Source organism: Balaenoptera physalus, assembly GCF_965194825.1.
Source record: "Balaenoptera physalus genome assembly, chromosome: 1".
In the NCBI taxonomy this organism is placed as follows: Eukaryota; Metazoa; Chordata; class Mammalia; order Artiodactyla; family Balaenopteridae; genus Balaenoptera; species Balaenoptera physalus.
Window position 1 is genome coordinate 57,562,044 of NC_138882.1, and position 15,627 is coordinate 57,577,670.

At 45.5% G+C, this 15,627-nt stretch overlaps 1 protein-coding gene and 1 long non-coding RNA gene across 2 annotated transcripts in view; one reads left to right on the top strand and one right to left on the bottom strand.

Annotated features, from left to right (window-relative positions):
• Positions 1-15,627, top strand: part of TNR (tenascin R) — a 426,185-nt gene that overhangs the window by 194,191 nt on the left and 216,367 nt on the right. The gene's annotated exons all lie outside the window — the stretch shown is intronic.
• On the bottom strand, positions 12,754-13,036 carry LOC309649544. Its single transcript, XR_014257196.1, has 2 exons — positions 12,967-13,036; positions 12,754-12,935 (listed from the first exon to the last, which is right to left on the bottom strand). It is a non-coding gene; the product is annotated as an uncharacterized lncRNA (long non-coding RNA).

Genomic DNA, 15,627 nt, shown 5'->3' on the forward strand with positions numbered 1-15,627 from the left:
CTCTGAAGTTCTTTCCTTACCACTGATTTGTACTTTTTCTTTTCCACTTCAAGGCACACAGGGGTCAGCAGAGTTAATTAAGGGACTGGCCATTAATTAAGAAGTAAAGGCCATATAGGCTTAAGGTTGCAGGTAAGGGGTTGGGAATTGTGGACTCTCTCAAAGAGGGTGAGTCCCACACAAAATAAATTCAGGAACAGGTGACTTGAATGCGACCCAAGTGGGAAGTGTCAGCCTGACCGAGAGGACCCTGGGTAGGAGATGCTGGTATCAGAAATGCTCAAATGGACTGTTATCTGGTGCTCCAGGGTCAGGACTCTGCTAAGCAGATTTGTAGGAGGCATCCTGGCTTACCTGGGAGACAGAGGTCCCCTGGCTCCCATAAGACAGTTAATATTTGTGGTGTGTCTGTTTGAACAGTAGTTGCTCTTAAATAGAGAGTCAGGGGATGAGCTAGGAAGACAAAGTAAAGTGCAAAGGAAGGAAGGGAGAGAGGGGCAAACTTTGCAGAGCAGAGTCAATTGCTCATTTCACTCCAGCTCAGCAACACGTCTTATCTGGGAACAAAATAGACTCTGGCTGACTTGAATGAGCCTCTGCCCATTTGTCCACACTGCCATCTTGGGAAATTCACTCGCTTCTCTGTGCACACTTATGGAGGGAAGTCTCCAGGCTTCCCAAGAGTCCAAAGGAATTCTCTCCAGTTCAGAGCAACTGCCACACACTGAGGTGACACAGGGTGACCTGACAACTCACAACACGTCCTGCAGACTCAATAGTGATGAAAAGCCACTCGCACTTTGAAATGCCTCCTAAAAGGCATGCTGAGCTGGGGTACTTAGATGTGGGGTACCATTTTAGATTTATCCAACTTTGAACTCTGAAAGCAACTCTGCCCTCATGGCCTTTCTGCCTTTAGTCCAGGTTGGAGGGGAGTTCCACATTCCATTAGCCAGCCGTGCCCTGATCTTCACAAAGAGCCAGTGAAAGGAGGGGGCATCCTGAGGATGAGAGATGGCTGGCAATTCTGCTTCCCGTTCGGTGGAGTCTGTGCCAGGAGATTCTGTCCCTCTGTGGCCTGCTTTTCTTTAGCCTTTTGCACATATCACACTGAGACTCACCCCAGAGTCAGAGAAGCCTCTTATGTCTGCCCTCCCATTATTCTGGGGAGCTCCTCAGAGATAGGACTAGGTCTACCTCTTGGAACCCCCAGCTCAACACAAAGCTTGGCACATAGTGAGTAATGGTTGCACCAGAAACATGAGCTTGGCTTCCTCCCCTTCTCTCGACTCTTCTGCCCTCCTTTTATCGAATTTCCCTCTTCTTCTCTTTTCATCTTTTCTCACCACCCAATCCCAGACAGGCTGACAGAGGCTGAGGGGAGCCTGTAAAAAGACCAGGCTGGTACCCCACTTGGCTGGTGCCCATAACTTTCCAATTCCGCTCTCCAAGAAACTGGAACTTTCTCCATCTCGGGCACCCCCTTTATACTTCTCTGCCACATCCCTCATTCATGATGCATATGACCCTCTCTGGCACATCATCTTCCCAAGCAGAGCTTACAGCTTAAAATCTATCTGCACCTCCATGAGAGACAATACGGTGTGGTGGTTAAGGATCCACCCCCCTGGAGGTGGATGGCCTTAGTTTGAATCCTGGCTCTGCTGCATATTAACTGTGTTAACTAGGATGAGTTAATCAAAATCTCTATGCCTCAGTTTACTCATCTCTATAATGGGAATGATAATAACAGTACCTCCGTCATAGAGTTGCCTTGAAGATTAAATTAATACGTGCAAAGCATTCAAAGCTGTGCCAGGCACTTGGTGAGCACCATGTAAGTTTTTGTTATTATCATTTGTAATATTATGGGGGAGTCACAGATACAAATATTTTCAGGCATATAGCCTCAATATAGTCGATGGTCAGTATCCGTGGGGGATTGGTTCCAGGATCTCAAGTCTCTTATATAAAATGGCATACTGTTTGCATATAACCTATGCACACCCTCCCGTGTACTTTAAATCATCTCTAGATTACTTATAATATCTAATACAATGTAAATGCTATGTAAGTAGTTGCTGATGAGCAGCAAATTCAATTTTTGCTTTTGGAACATTCTGGAATTTTTTTTCCCGAATAATTTTGATCTGCAGTTGGTTGAATACACAGATGCAGAACCTGTGGATACGGAGGGCCAGCTGTACTTACATCTTCAATCTCTCCATTTCCAGCAAATCTTCCTCCTCAGTCTGCAAACAGTTTCAAATCTCCTCTAACCTAAATAAAACTTTCCTCCTACTCTGTCTCCACCTTAAACTGTTTCTCTCTCTCTCTCTTTCCCTCTCTTCAGTCAACATCATTAAATGAGTAATGTACACTTACAATCTCCACCTCCTCACCTCCCATTCAGGAATCAATCCACAGCCATCTGGTTTCAGCTCCTACCACACCGCTAACACTGGTCTCACCAAGATCACCCATCACCTCCCTCTTGCTACTTCTAATTACCTCTCTATCACTTTTGACCTTCTTGACCATTCACTTTTTCTTGAAGTGTTTCTTTCATTTTTTGAGACACTGTTCTTTTCTGGTTGTAACAGTCAGCTTTTGCTATGTTACACTAAAGTAACAATCCCTAAATCTCAGTGGTTTACGCTAATAAAGGTCTCCTTTCTGCTCACAATCCACAGCAGCTGAGGGTCGGATGTAGCTCTGCCCTTGTCTATTCTTCATCTGGAGATCCAGGTGTCAGGAACAGAGGATCTTATGGCAGAACCACACAGTGATTCCTAAATCTGCTGCTTGGATGTTGTGTACATCACCTTTGCTCATGTGCCATTGGCCAAAGCAAGTCACATGGTCCAAGCCTGACATCAAGAGATCAAAGAACTACACTCCTCCCACTCGCAATGAGCAGGGCCAATGATCTTCCAGGAAAGACAGAAAATTATAGGGAACAATAATACAATCTACCACACTGGTTCTCCCTCTACCTTTCCAATAGCTTGTTCTGACAGCCTCTTTCACTGGATCGTGTTAATCCACCCACTTCCTAAATACTGGTGCTCTCCAGAGCTTCTAACCGTCCAGATCCTCTATAGGTAATTCCATCCATGCCTTTAACTCCAGTAAGCACCTATATTCTTACGACTTGCTTCCAAATTTCTAACACAGACTGGAAGCAGTCCCTTGAATTTAACCTGTCCAAAATTCAACTCATTTTCTCACCTTCCTATTCTTTTATTCTCCATCATGGTTAATGACAATGTTGTCAATCCAAAGGTCTAAAAAATCAGAAAACTGGGAAGGCTTAATTGTTCCCCCCTTTTCATCCCATCCAATGAGTCAACTACAATCCATTCTACCTTTAAGATAAATCTCTGATCTCTTCCGCACTCTCTGTTTACTCTGCTATTACCTGAGTTTGGGCCCTTACTGTTTCTTGCTTAAATATTTGTGATTCTTTAACTACCTGCCTGCTTCTGTCACTCTTCACTCAAATCCATCCCTGCATTGCAGCAAAAGGTGTCCCCTCCACTCTGATCTTCTCCACTCTGATCTCCAGAGTGGGATCCACTCCACTCTGATCTTCTCTGCTTAAGAAACTTCAAAGGCTCTCCCATTAACCTGCAGTACAATTCAGGCTCCATACAATGGCATTCAAGGCTTTTCACAACCAGGATCCTACTGTTCTTTTCATCACCCTGTCCTGTCACTCACCATCTTGCATCCTCTACTTTGCTGTATTAGACTTACTATTAGTGTCAAAATGGCTCACGATATTTCTCATTCCCAGGTGTTTACTCATGCTATTCCCTCTGTCTAGATGCTCTTCTCATCATCATTCTTTACTGAACTCCTACTGACCCTTCAAAATCTAGTCTTAACACCTTTCATAAGACCTTCCTCAAAAACCTTGCCCATTCCCTTTGCCCCTACTCCACAATGGGTAACAGCATTCTTTTTTTATAACATTAATCACATTATATTATCTCATTCACGTCTTTCTCTTCTATATAGATTAGCAGTTTCCAGAGCAGGAACTGAATCATCTTTAAAATTGCTCAGGAACAAACGCAGTACGGGCCCATTGGATACTCCATAAATGTTTGTTGAGGGAACAAATAAATGAGCAAAGGACGTAATCCTGTCTGTGGCACATTAACACAATGGGCAGATTTTTCCAGTTATTGGTTTTACTCTCTGGCTGCTTGCTGTCTTTAGGAGACATAGTCTCCTTCCTTTGTTGGAGGACTAACTTCTTGCCTTTGTGTTATACGTGGTCTCTCTGCAGCCCGATAGCATAAATCTGATCATTCTAGCCTCATAGGATTCCTTAGCAAACCTCCCTTTCCTAGAGCCTGTCTCTCCAACTAACGAGACTCCTCTGCAGTTGGACTGCCCACTCTGCAGCTTTCCTAACGGCCCCTCCGGCCAGCTTAGGCCCTCCTGAGGCTCCCTGGGAGACCTCTGAACCTGGATTACACCATCACTCTTGTTGCCTTTGGTGTTTCTCACTGTTTCCTGACCATCTCTGCCAAGACTAGCTAAGTACTTTGCAGGACCCAGTACAGAATGAAAATGTGCGGTTCCTTGTCCAAACACTGTTAAGAAGTTCACAATGGCAACAGCGAAGCAGTAAGTCAAGCACAGGTCCCTTCTGATCACAGGGCCCTGTGTGATCACACGGTTCTCATGCCCAGGAAGCTGGCCTTCAGCAATACCTCCCAGTGCCAAGCAGAAGCCACATGTCAGGGGTCAAGGTAGAAATCTATCAATTCTTCAGGAAAATGAGTTAGTACAGGTGAAGAGAGGGTGCATTTTTGCTTCTATGAGGACAAAATCATTAGAAAGAATCTGGTGAGTTAAGTTAATTCTGAATAAGGTCTTTAATTAATGCAGTTGGAAAAGGGAGTTTTAAAAATCGTGCATTTGTGTGTGTGTGTGCGTGTGTGTATGATTAATATATATGGTTATTTGGTTAAGTAAAGGGTTTGGACCAATGCCATGTAGAAGTTATTTTAAAAGTAAGAATAAGTTGTCTCTAAAGCAGAAACTAACACCACTGTAAAGCAATTATACTCCAATAAAGATGTTAAAAAAAAAAAAGAAGCTGTCTCATTATAAGCACTTTGTAATTATGAAGAAATTGCTTGCCATTGTTTGCATCAAATCAGGAGATTCAGAGTGATGTTAGTTCCTTGGCTTGGGGGTATGGGCACAGAGTGCCTTTATCTTCATTGACAAAAAATTAATCAGTCCATCTAAGAAAGAAATGGAAAATATTATTCAAGCCAAATTTGAGGATTATAACCCGGGAGGAGCATCTCAGAAAGCTCTGAGAATTGTTCTATCCATTAGAAGTCAAGGCACAGTTATATAAGTTTTTTTGAGACAGAGGATTGTACATCAAATGACATATCACTGACGGTTTACATGATCCAGATCTAAGGGTCATGGTGGTAGGTCACGTGACCCCTTATAAGCTCAAGAAGAAATGTAATCTTTAAGGAGTTGTTTTGTCAATGCTAGGAGAATGCTGCTCTTTATGGCTGAGCAGGTATTCCTGCTGAGGGGGGAGGTTTGGTCAATGTATCATGCAGATACTCCACGCACAGTGAGGGGAGACAGGAGGCCAAAGGGCAGAGAAATTTTTCTTGTCTTGCCATAAAATATGAAGTTTATTTCACATCTACCAGGCCTCTGCCAGATGAGGACAGGCAATAGGCCTACCAGGCTGTGAGAACTCATTCATTTGTTCATCCATTCATTCAACTAAACATTTACTAGGACTCTTTTCATGTCCGTGACTTAGATTCAGAAGTTTCCTCATAACAAGGGCAGTCAGGGATCCGCTTTGGGGGCTGATCCTGGGGCCAGAGATGGCTAGGTGCATCTAATACTACATTGCATCCCTCTCTGAACTCACTGTAAACTTACAGTGAAATAAAGCTTACACTTACAAATAAAATAGCACAAGGGAATGAGATATCATCTCACACCGGTCAGAATGGCCATCATCAAAAAATCTACAAATAATAAATGCTGGAGAGGGTGTGGAGAAAAGGGAACCCTCTTGCACTGTTACTGGGAATGTAAATTGATACAGCCACTATGGAGAACAGTACGGAGGTTCCGTAAAAAACTAAAAATAGAACTACCATACGACCCAGCAATCCCACTACTGGGCATATACCCTGAGAAAACCATAATTCAAAAAGAGTCATGTACCAAAATGTTCACTGCAGCTCTATTTACAATAGCCAGAACATGGAAGCAACCTAAGTGTCCATCAACAGATGAATGGATAAAGAAGATGTGGCACATATACACAATGGAATATTACTCAGCCATAAAAAGGAATGAAACTGAGTTATTTGTAGTGAGGTGGATGGACCTAGAGACTGTCATACAGAGTGGAGTAAGTCAGAAAGAGAAAAACAAATACCGTATGCTAACACATATATATGGAATCTAAAAAAAAAAAAAGAGAAGAAAAAAAATGATCAGAAGAACCTAGGGGCAAGACGGGAATAAAGATGCAGACCTACTAGAGAATGGACTTGAGGATACAGGGAGGGGGAAGGGTAAGCTGTGACAAAGTGAGACAGTGGCATAGACATATATACACTACCAAACGTAAAATAGATAGCTAGTGGGAAGCAGCCGCATAGCACAGGGAGATCAGCTCAGAGCTTTGTGACCACCTAGAGGGTTGGGATAGGGAGGGTGGGAGGGAGAGAGATGCAAGAGGGAAGAGATATGGGGACATATGTATATATATAACTGATTCACTTTGTTATAAAGCAGAAACTAACACACCATTGTAAAGCAATTATACTCCAATCAAGATGTTAAAAAAAAAAAATAGCACAAGGGATGAGGCATAGTGTCCTCCTGGGAGGAAGGGAGGGCTTGGGTTGAGAGTTGCAGGAATCCTTTTACCTCTTTTAGTCTTCTCCTTTCCTCTTTCTGCAACCTAATGTTATTAATGCAAATGAGGGAGGCTCACCATTCCTGGGATTTGCCCCAGGTGAACACCACACTGCTGCCAGTTGTCACAGTCTTGCTGTAGTGCTGGGAGGTAACTTTCAGCAAGCCTTGCATGTGTAGAGCATCTTCCGATTTACATTATTTCATTTTGATCCTCACAAAAAAAAATCAGTTTGAACCATATGAAATTGTCATTTCTGAAGGTTAAATACAGTCAACTGTCAGCAATTTCATATGGTTCAGCTTACATAACATAACATGATAATGGTGTTATCATCTCCATTCTCTCAGTAACCAATACAGAAGCTTAGAGAAACTTCACCAACCTCACAGAGCCAGGCATGGGGTTTGTGAACTCATACTCAGATTCCTGCTCTTTGTCCACGGTTGGTTGGTGCCCCTTTGGTGTAAATGGTAAATCAGCCTCATGCAGCGACACATACACAGGTTGGAAGTCTCAAGTTAATGAGCTTTAACTGTCTTTTTTATTTTAGCTCCAGATTCAGTAATGGTTCTCTGTACAAACTCATTCATTTTTAATCAGCTGACTGTAATGATTTGTTACAAATGATCTTTTAATTCTCAGCTGCGGTTAATCAGTACTGAAAGGCACTTTTCCTGTTATTTTATTTGGATAGGACTCAGTGAAATACTTGCCTGCCATTACTTAATCACTTGTTTGTTTTCCCTCTTCACACAGTTTCTAGCAGCATACAGCAGTATTCAATGTGGGCATCTTCCCTTTACCTAGTCAATCGAGTTCTCCAAGCCGTAGGTGCAGGGAGCTGCAGGGGCCTCTGAAGTTTCATGTTATGGTTTGATGCTAATTGACCCTCTTCTGCTGGCCAAGCACAAAGCCGGGTGCTGAGGACATGCCAACTTATATGTAAAGATTATTATGGGAGCTCGTGGTGTAGGGGAGAGGAGACAGAGTGAATGTTACCTAAACCATCCCTGGAGTGTCAGGAGGTCTTCCTGGAGGAGGTGATCTTGGAGGATAAATATTAACCAGGCAGAAGTTTCTGGGCAGATGGACCAACAAATGCAAAGGCCCAGAGAGTGAGAGCTTGGAAGTTGGGGAAAACGCAAGTAGTCAAGCATGGTTGGAGGACAGACAGCAGGCAGGAGAGGGTGGCAGTGAGAACAGAGGTCAGGGAGGTAAACAGGATGGGATCATGAAATACTTTGGGCACACCTTAAACCTTGAGAGGTTTAAGAAGGGAAATAACCTGAGTAGATTTACTTTAGAAATATCCTGAGAGCAGAATGGAGAATGGATTGGAAGGGGGCTGAGAGTGGAGGCAGGAAGCCCAATGATGATGATGATGAGGAGGAGGAGGAGGAGGAGGAGAAGGAGGAGGGGGAGGAGGGAGAAAAATAGGCAAGAGATGCTAGGACCCTGGGCAAAGTGAGTAGCTATGGGGATGGGGAGAAGTGGTGGATTTGAAGTGAATGCTGGGCCAGAACAAAGATGCGGTAAAGGAAGAAAGGTACAGAAGATGAATTTCTAGTTTTGCTCTTTCAGGGCTAGGCTGAGGCACTCGTCTGCCATCCAAAGAGATTAAACACTCTGGCTCCAGGCTGGGGCTATCCACAGGCAGGAGCGGCTGCCCCAGCAGAGAGGGCTAAGGGCTAGGCTCTTTCCTGAGTCATCAGCTCTCTTGAGGCCAGTAGAGTCCGCTTTGGGTAATTTTACCGTGATCCTGACCAATGAAAGAAATTGAAAATCTTTTCTATCCCCTTGCTACCCCCAGATTCTGGTATTTCTGGCATCACCATTCAAAGATTTGAGTCAACCCCCTGGAGCTGAATGATTCTAGAAGGTTACCTTTCCCGTTCATTTTGTCCAGGTGTTAGGGAACTGTTGACCAAAACTGCCCACCTTGGCCAGGCACCATGATAACCTCTTGCCTGAGTTGTCTCACAGCAGGAGGTCCCGATAAAGAACATGATGCTGCTTCGGAAAACTAACCAGGAGAATTTGGGAGGGCCCGAAAGGCGGGAGGACGTGCCAGCCCATAGTATCTCTACAACTAACCCAGAAGAATTCGGGAGGGGCCAAAGGGAGGAGGGAGGAGACAATATGTCCTGCCAACATCCCAGAAACCCTCGCGCTGGAATCTAGCTTGGCTGAGAGATGCACGCACCACGAGGAAGGACCCTGAGTCAGAATGATTGGCCAGAGACAACCCAGAAACTAACCCCATCACCATAAAACCTGAGACTGCGAGCCACGTGGCAGAGCAGCTCTCCTGGGTTCCCTTACCCTGCTGCTCTCCACCTGGGTGCCCCTTCCCAATAAAGGCTTTTGCTTTGTCTGCGCATGTGTCTCCTCGGACAATTCATTTCAAGTGTTAGACAAGAGCCCACTCTCCGGGCCCTGGAAGGGGTCCCCCTTCCTGCAACACAGGGATGTGACCAGTGATGCCTCAGGAGGGCAATCCCTGTGCTCAGCTGCAGGGAGAGGTGAAGACCACCTGAGATTTCTTCCATAGTTTGTCTGTGGAAGGGCCCACACCTGAATGCAGGGAAATCATGTGGAATCTCTGTTATCAGGATGGCACTTGTCAGTGTGATGAGAGGAAGGGCTAGCTGATGAGGGAATTGCCATGGCAATAATGTGGTCTGACCACAAAAGCAAAAAACAAAAGGCAAACACAGTTCCGGCTCCCTCTCCACTCTATATAAGAGATCCATTGGCCAGCTGGTGCCTGCTTTGCTGTCAAAGAACAGAAAGTATGAGATTTCATTTGTCTTCTTTATCTCTGCTTTTGATGGCCTTAGCAGAATCCCGTTATCCTTTTGATGTCCTCCATGGAAATCTTTAAGTCCCTCTTCTTTCTTGGTATCCTGGACAAACAGCTGATGAGATTAATTCATGCTATAGTGTGAGTGACTTATGCTTTCATTTAAAACGCTGACATCTCTGGGGAAGGGCAAATAGTAACACAATGGTATCAATCTAATGGTGGAAATATGAGTTTCGGAAACAGGGACTTTGGAGGGTTTTGTGAAGACCTTCCATTCATATTCAAATAAGCAACTGCCTGGCTTAAGGATGGGGCCTTTTTGGTTCTGACACATTCTGAAAGAACCGTGAGGTTTCTTTAGAACTACAATGGTGGAAATCGGAGAGGACCTGTGTTTCTCTTCAGCCTCACTCTGAGGAAATGGATCTCAAGTAAAGGTTCAGAAGCCACCAAGTCTCCACACAACTGGTTCTCTGTTTCCGGAAAGAGACACTCTTTCCCATTTCTGAGCCTTGGCACTCCCATCTTCAACTGATTTCTCTCGGCTGTGAGCCTTCTCCGACTCCATGCTTGGGGTGCCCTGGTGCTTTGGTCATGCCTCTGTTAGACTCTGGACACAGAAGCCATGTGGAGATCTCTCTCTATAGGCATGAGTGTGTCTCCCCCACGGACTGTGAGCTTCTTTCTTGAAGGCAGGAACCATTTCTTATTCAGTGATTTTTTTGAACTCTGGCAGATAATAAATGATCAGTAATTTTTTTTTTTTTCTTTTCCCGGGGTGGGGTACAAGCAGATGAGTACGATGGGGAAAGCTGAGCGGGATTTTGTTTGGGAGCATCCCTCCGGCCTTCTCAAAGCTAGATTGTCATATTCCTCAGGCCCTCCCTGGGGAGACGAGATGAGAAAGTCACTCTGTGTGCCTTCAAGTTTCTCACAATGTCAGTTTAAACATAGATGCTAGTGGGTGCCAATGTTAAAAGCATGCTTTCCTCTTGGCCCATGCAAATGGCCTTGCCCTGAAAAACCACCACTGGGGATGGGCCAGCTCTGACTAAGTTGAAATCTGAGGGTTCGAGGAGCCTCCCTAGACTCTGCCTCAGGTTCTTGAGTGTAAACCCAACATCTGAGAAGTCGGTAACCTGCCTGCTGGCCGGGAGAAGCTGGGTTAAGCAGAGGTGATCCTGCGTCCCCTCTTCCCTCCTGCCCTGGGTGTCTGGTGATCACAATGCTGGGTGGAAGGCATGCCAGCGCAGGGTGCATGGAGGCTGGGGGTGATGATCACTCTGCAATACCACGGCCAGTCTCGCCCAAAGAAGAATCCACTCACCCGAAGTGGCAGCAGTGCCCTCCACAAAACACAAAACCAGACAACAGCCTTCGGTTATACCTGGATAGAAGTTTAAGTTTTGAAGACTCAGATGCCAATGAAAGAAAATAGACCTTCATTTTCTAGGGCCTACCCCATGTTAACCCACCATCAAGACTCCTCTACACTGGCTGAAACCCCTCCACCTCCACAGGGCATGCTAAGGCTGAGATTCTCCTCAAGCTACAAGGGACAGTGGCCTAGTAGTCACACATAGGGCCACTGTCTCTGCTCCAATCCTGTGCCTCCCTTTCCATTTCCCACAGGGCCTGCATCTGAGCAGAGCAAATTTGCACACCCCAACCCTGGTGTGGCCCTATGGGTCCCCTTTGCATTGTTCTGGCTTTGTACCCAACTTCCTGGGCTGTTCCTACATGCACTAAGCTCTTGACCTCCGGCTTGGCTCCCCTATTTTGCCCCGGCACAGATTTCTTAAATATTCTACTTCTCTAGATTGTGACCTTGGACAGTCTCACTACCCCCTCCCAAAACAATTATCCCACTCAAAATGACAATGGTGTCTTCACCGGATTTACACAGGACCTTTGGTTTAATCCACTTCCTGTTTGACTGGGTGACTCCCCACCGGCTCCCCTGCCCAGCCCACAGGCTGCAGAAGCAGGCCCTTGTCCACAGAGATGCCTGACCAAGCCTCTGCCCAGCGAGAGGGACTCGGGTGCAATGTGTATCTTCTGCTCAGAGTCTGAGTCTGTGCCCTCTGCGCTTGTGCTGGCTGATGCGGAGGCCGCTGGGGTCTGGCTCACAGCCCAGCCACACCCGGAGGAGAGCCCTTATCAAATGCCTGGGAAGTTGATCTTTTATCACTCTAGCAACTGATCCCCTTTAACGGCAGATCCAAGGGAGATGATGATATCGACCAAATTAAAACTGAACACGTACAGAGAAGGCATGGATTCCTGGGCCGGTTGTGAAGATGTGCCCTCTGGGTCGGGTCCTTTGAGAGGAAATTGGTAATCTTTGAGGAGGACCTGAGAGCTGCCATCAGAAAAAACCATACTCAGCCTCTGGCCCCGAGGGTCAGGCCTTTGCCAGCCAAGCACCAGCTTAGCCAATTACCTGCCCCACAGGAGCCATTTAGAGAAGAGAAGAAATATTCGCCTCTTTCCACACCCAGGCAAGGCGGGGCTAGATTACCAGGTGAAGAAAGGGCCAGGGCTCACCTTAGATCCAAAGCTTTCTCTTTCCTTTTTTGACCTCATTTTTGGCTTTTTTGCAGAGGAGAGCACACATCTTAAGACAGGAAATTACCCTGGTGATTGATGTCTAGCAAATGCAATTAGGTCCCAGTTAAGTGTTCTCCAAGGGGCGCCCTTCCAGTGTGGCGTTCTGAGTTTGGTGATCACTTAATGACCGTGCACCTAGGGCCTCCGGGTAATGCAGCATTTGTCTCTGTCAGGCTTTGAGCACTAGAACATTCCAGCTCCCTTTAGATGCAGAAAGGCTGTGGACCAAGAGGTGGGAATGGAAGGTGGAGCAGGGAAGAGGCAGAGTGGATGCTGGAGAGAGGACCTCAGAACAAGAACAGTCAGCTTGGCCAAGGACATGCCAGGGCTCCCTGGCATGAGGCTGGAACATCAGTTGGGGAGCAGGGGTGCCTTCAAAGGCTAAAATTCTATCATATTTGCTAATCAACCCAGTGCTTGGAATATTATTCTTTAATTCCACTCCCTTGGGGGCTTTGGAGGGATAAATAAAGAAAAATGACCCTGCCCCTGCCCTTGAGGTATTTGCACTCTACTTGGGAAGGTCAAACACACCCTATCAACCTTCCAGGCAACAAATTTCCATTTGTTTTTGTGTGGCTCGGGGACACACAAACACATGATGTAGCACATTCAATATGGACCCATCGGTGGCGCTTAGGGCAGGACAAAGGAGGTCAGATGCATCCTGCCTGCCTGAGTTCAGAATCGGCTCCGTCATTTAGAAGCTGAATGACCTTGAGCAAGTTACTTAATCTCTTACGTCTCAATTTCCTGTAAAATGGGGATAGTAGCAGTAGTTCCCCTATAGGCTTTCAGGGAGGATTGAGCGGGGCAATGCACAGAAAGCCCAGGGCCTGGACCACAGTGGTCTCAACACATGCCAGTTCCCTTGCTCTGCTTCTAAGCCTGGACTAATTAACCTTTTTTTTTTTTTTTGTCACAGACCTCTTTGGCAGCCTGGTGATGCATATGAACTCCTTCTCAGAATAATGTTCTAAATGTAGAAAATAAAATATATAGGATTACAGAGGAAACTGCATTTTTATTCAAAGGCAGTTATCAAAATACTAAAAAAACAAATTTGCTGTATGGTAATATATGTGTTTCTTTATTAACCCAGTAAATAACAAGATCTGGTGGCAAGTCAAATAACTACTGTGATTTTGAAGTAGTAATAAGCTTCAACAATATTTCAACGTATCTGCAACAACCGTAATGAGATATAAAAATATCCGTGATTTCTGTGGATGACAAAATTACAGCTACCGCTAATACTGCTGTGACTTGTTGCCTACGTTCAAGAATAGAGGACTTGCTAAAGTTTTGTTAGCAGTTGGTGAAAATAAAGATGTAATTTCTTTCTATCTAAGTTGCATGGATTCTCTGTGGACCCCAGGCTGAGAACCATTGCTATAACACTTGATCAAATCAGTTATAACCATACTTTCTAAAGTTTTAAAATAACATTTGTTTTCTCATTACTAAAGAAAAACATAAACATAATTGAAAAGTTATGAAATAGAGATTCAGTGGAAAAAGACAGAGGACATTTAAAAATATGACCCCGAGAGTACTGCTGCTAACACTTGGCGTAGTAGTTTGAATTTTAAGGCAATGGAGCTCATTGCTAATCCATTTCTCATGCCCTGAATCTGCTCCACTTAGAGTTATGAGATTGCAGTTCCACTTAGAGGACATCAAGGCACAGGGAATGGTTAGTAAAGAACCAACCCAAAGCATCACGGATGTAGGCCAGAAACTCCATGAAGCCCAGTGATGGCAAAGGAGCCCTTGACCTTTGTGACACAGTCACCCATAGACAGAGCAAAGTGTCAAGAAACAGAGCTGGGTGCCCCAGCAGCCCAGAGGACATGCCGGAACCTTCCAGCCCCACTCATAGGAGCTGTCCCACTGGTCTCAAATCTCTTGTTAGACCTGATGAATTATCGTAAGTCGGAATCGTGAATTGTAATGGAAATTACCCACTTGATGAGGGATACCAACTGACTCTACTCAAAATGCCAGATGTTTAGATCAGATCCCTGACACACGCAGGCAGAGCGTGAGGGCTCATTCAAACAGCCCATTAGAAATAATGATAATGAGGCAGCACTGAATCTAGGAGGTATTATACAATCCATACGAACACACATGTGTGGCCAGAGGAGGATCCTTATGTCGCCCCAGACGATCCCCTGTGGCAACACTGCACAGCTCTCTCTGGGGTGAAAGGGTAGTTTGACATATGTCCAGCTGTCCCAAGTTAACTCTAGAAGACTGAAGCCTTGGAATGGCTTGTCTAGACCCTGTGAAACAACGCCTGTGGAGAATCCACCACGTGTGGGTTCAGAACACAGAGGAGACCAGGCCCTAGCTTACTTTCCCTAAGATCGCCCAGAGAACTCAACCCCAAGAGCCCTCCAAGCAGTGGCCAGTTTCTGGACCCCTGACTTGCCAACCCTCGTATATGACCATGAGGTTGTGAAAGCATCACCCAATAGGGTCTTTCTGCCCCTCCTGGATGGAACTTCCAGAACACTGGGGCCAATATCACTATAGCAACATTGGAAAAGCACCTCTCTTCTCCTCCAGCTCAGACCTTAGACCAGTGCCCTTTTCTGACCTCCAAACAGAGACCTTCCACTGGGGAGGAGAGAGGGGTATTAATGAAATGTTGCCGGCATAGTCTTCAAAATACAATTGTGTGCTTTCCTGGAGTGACCCTGCAACCCCAAGGGGGGCCCACCCTGCTACCTCTAAGCCTAGTTAAAGATCGCAGCCCAAGATAACAGGCCAGCAAAGCTCCTGAGTGCAAGGCACTGCCAAATTTCAAAATGTTTTTAATAAAGCAGTGTGGCAAGGGCAGCTTACTCATTTTGATTCTCCACTGGGTCATTCAATTAAACCTGAAATTCTGGGAAAACTTGAACCACCCTGACCATATTTTCCATTAGTAATAATGATAAAAGATAATTACTGAGCTTGTCTGTCAGATATCCCAGACACCCGCACCTTTACTTAATTAATTGCTAATTAAGATATGAAAGAACTGCAGTGTCTCTCACACATCCTGACTTTACGAAGCCTTGGCAAATCTTCCTCAGGGAAAAAGAAACCTCAGCTGCCAAGGCTGAGCCCCTCCTTTGGTTTGGAAGCCAGCAGCGGAGATGGGGGAAGGTGGGGAGAGGGCTGACTCTGAGTTGGGGTCATTTATCCACATCATTCAGGTGGCAAACGATAGTCCTGGGAGGAGAGGATGAGGGGGAAAGCGAGAGGAATGAACAAGTTT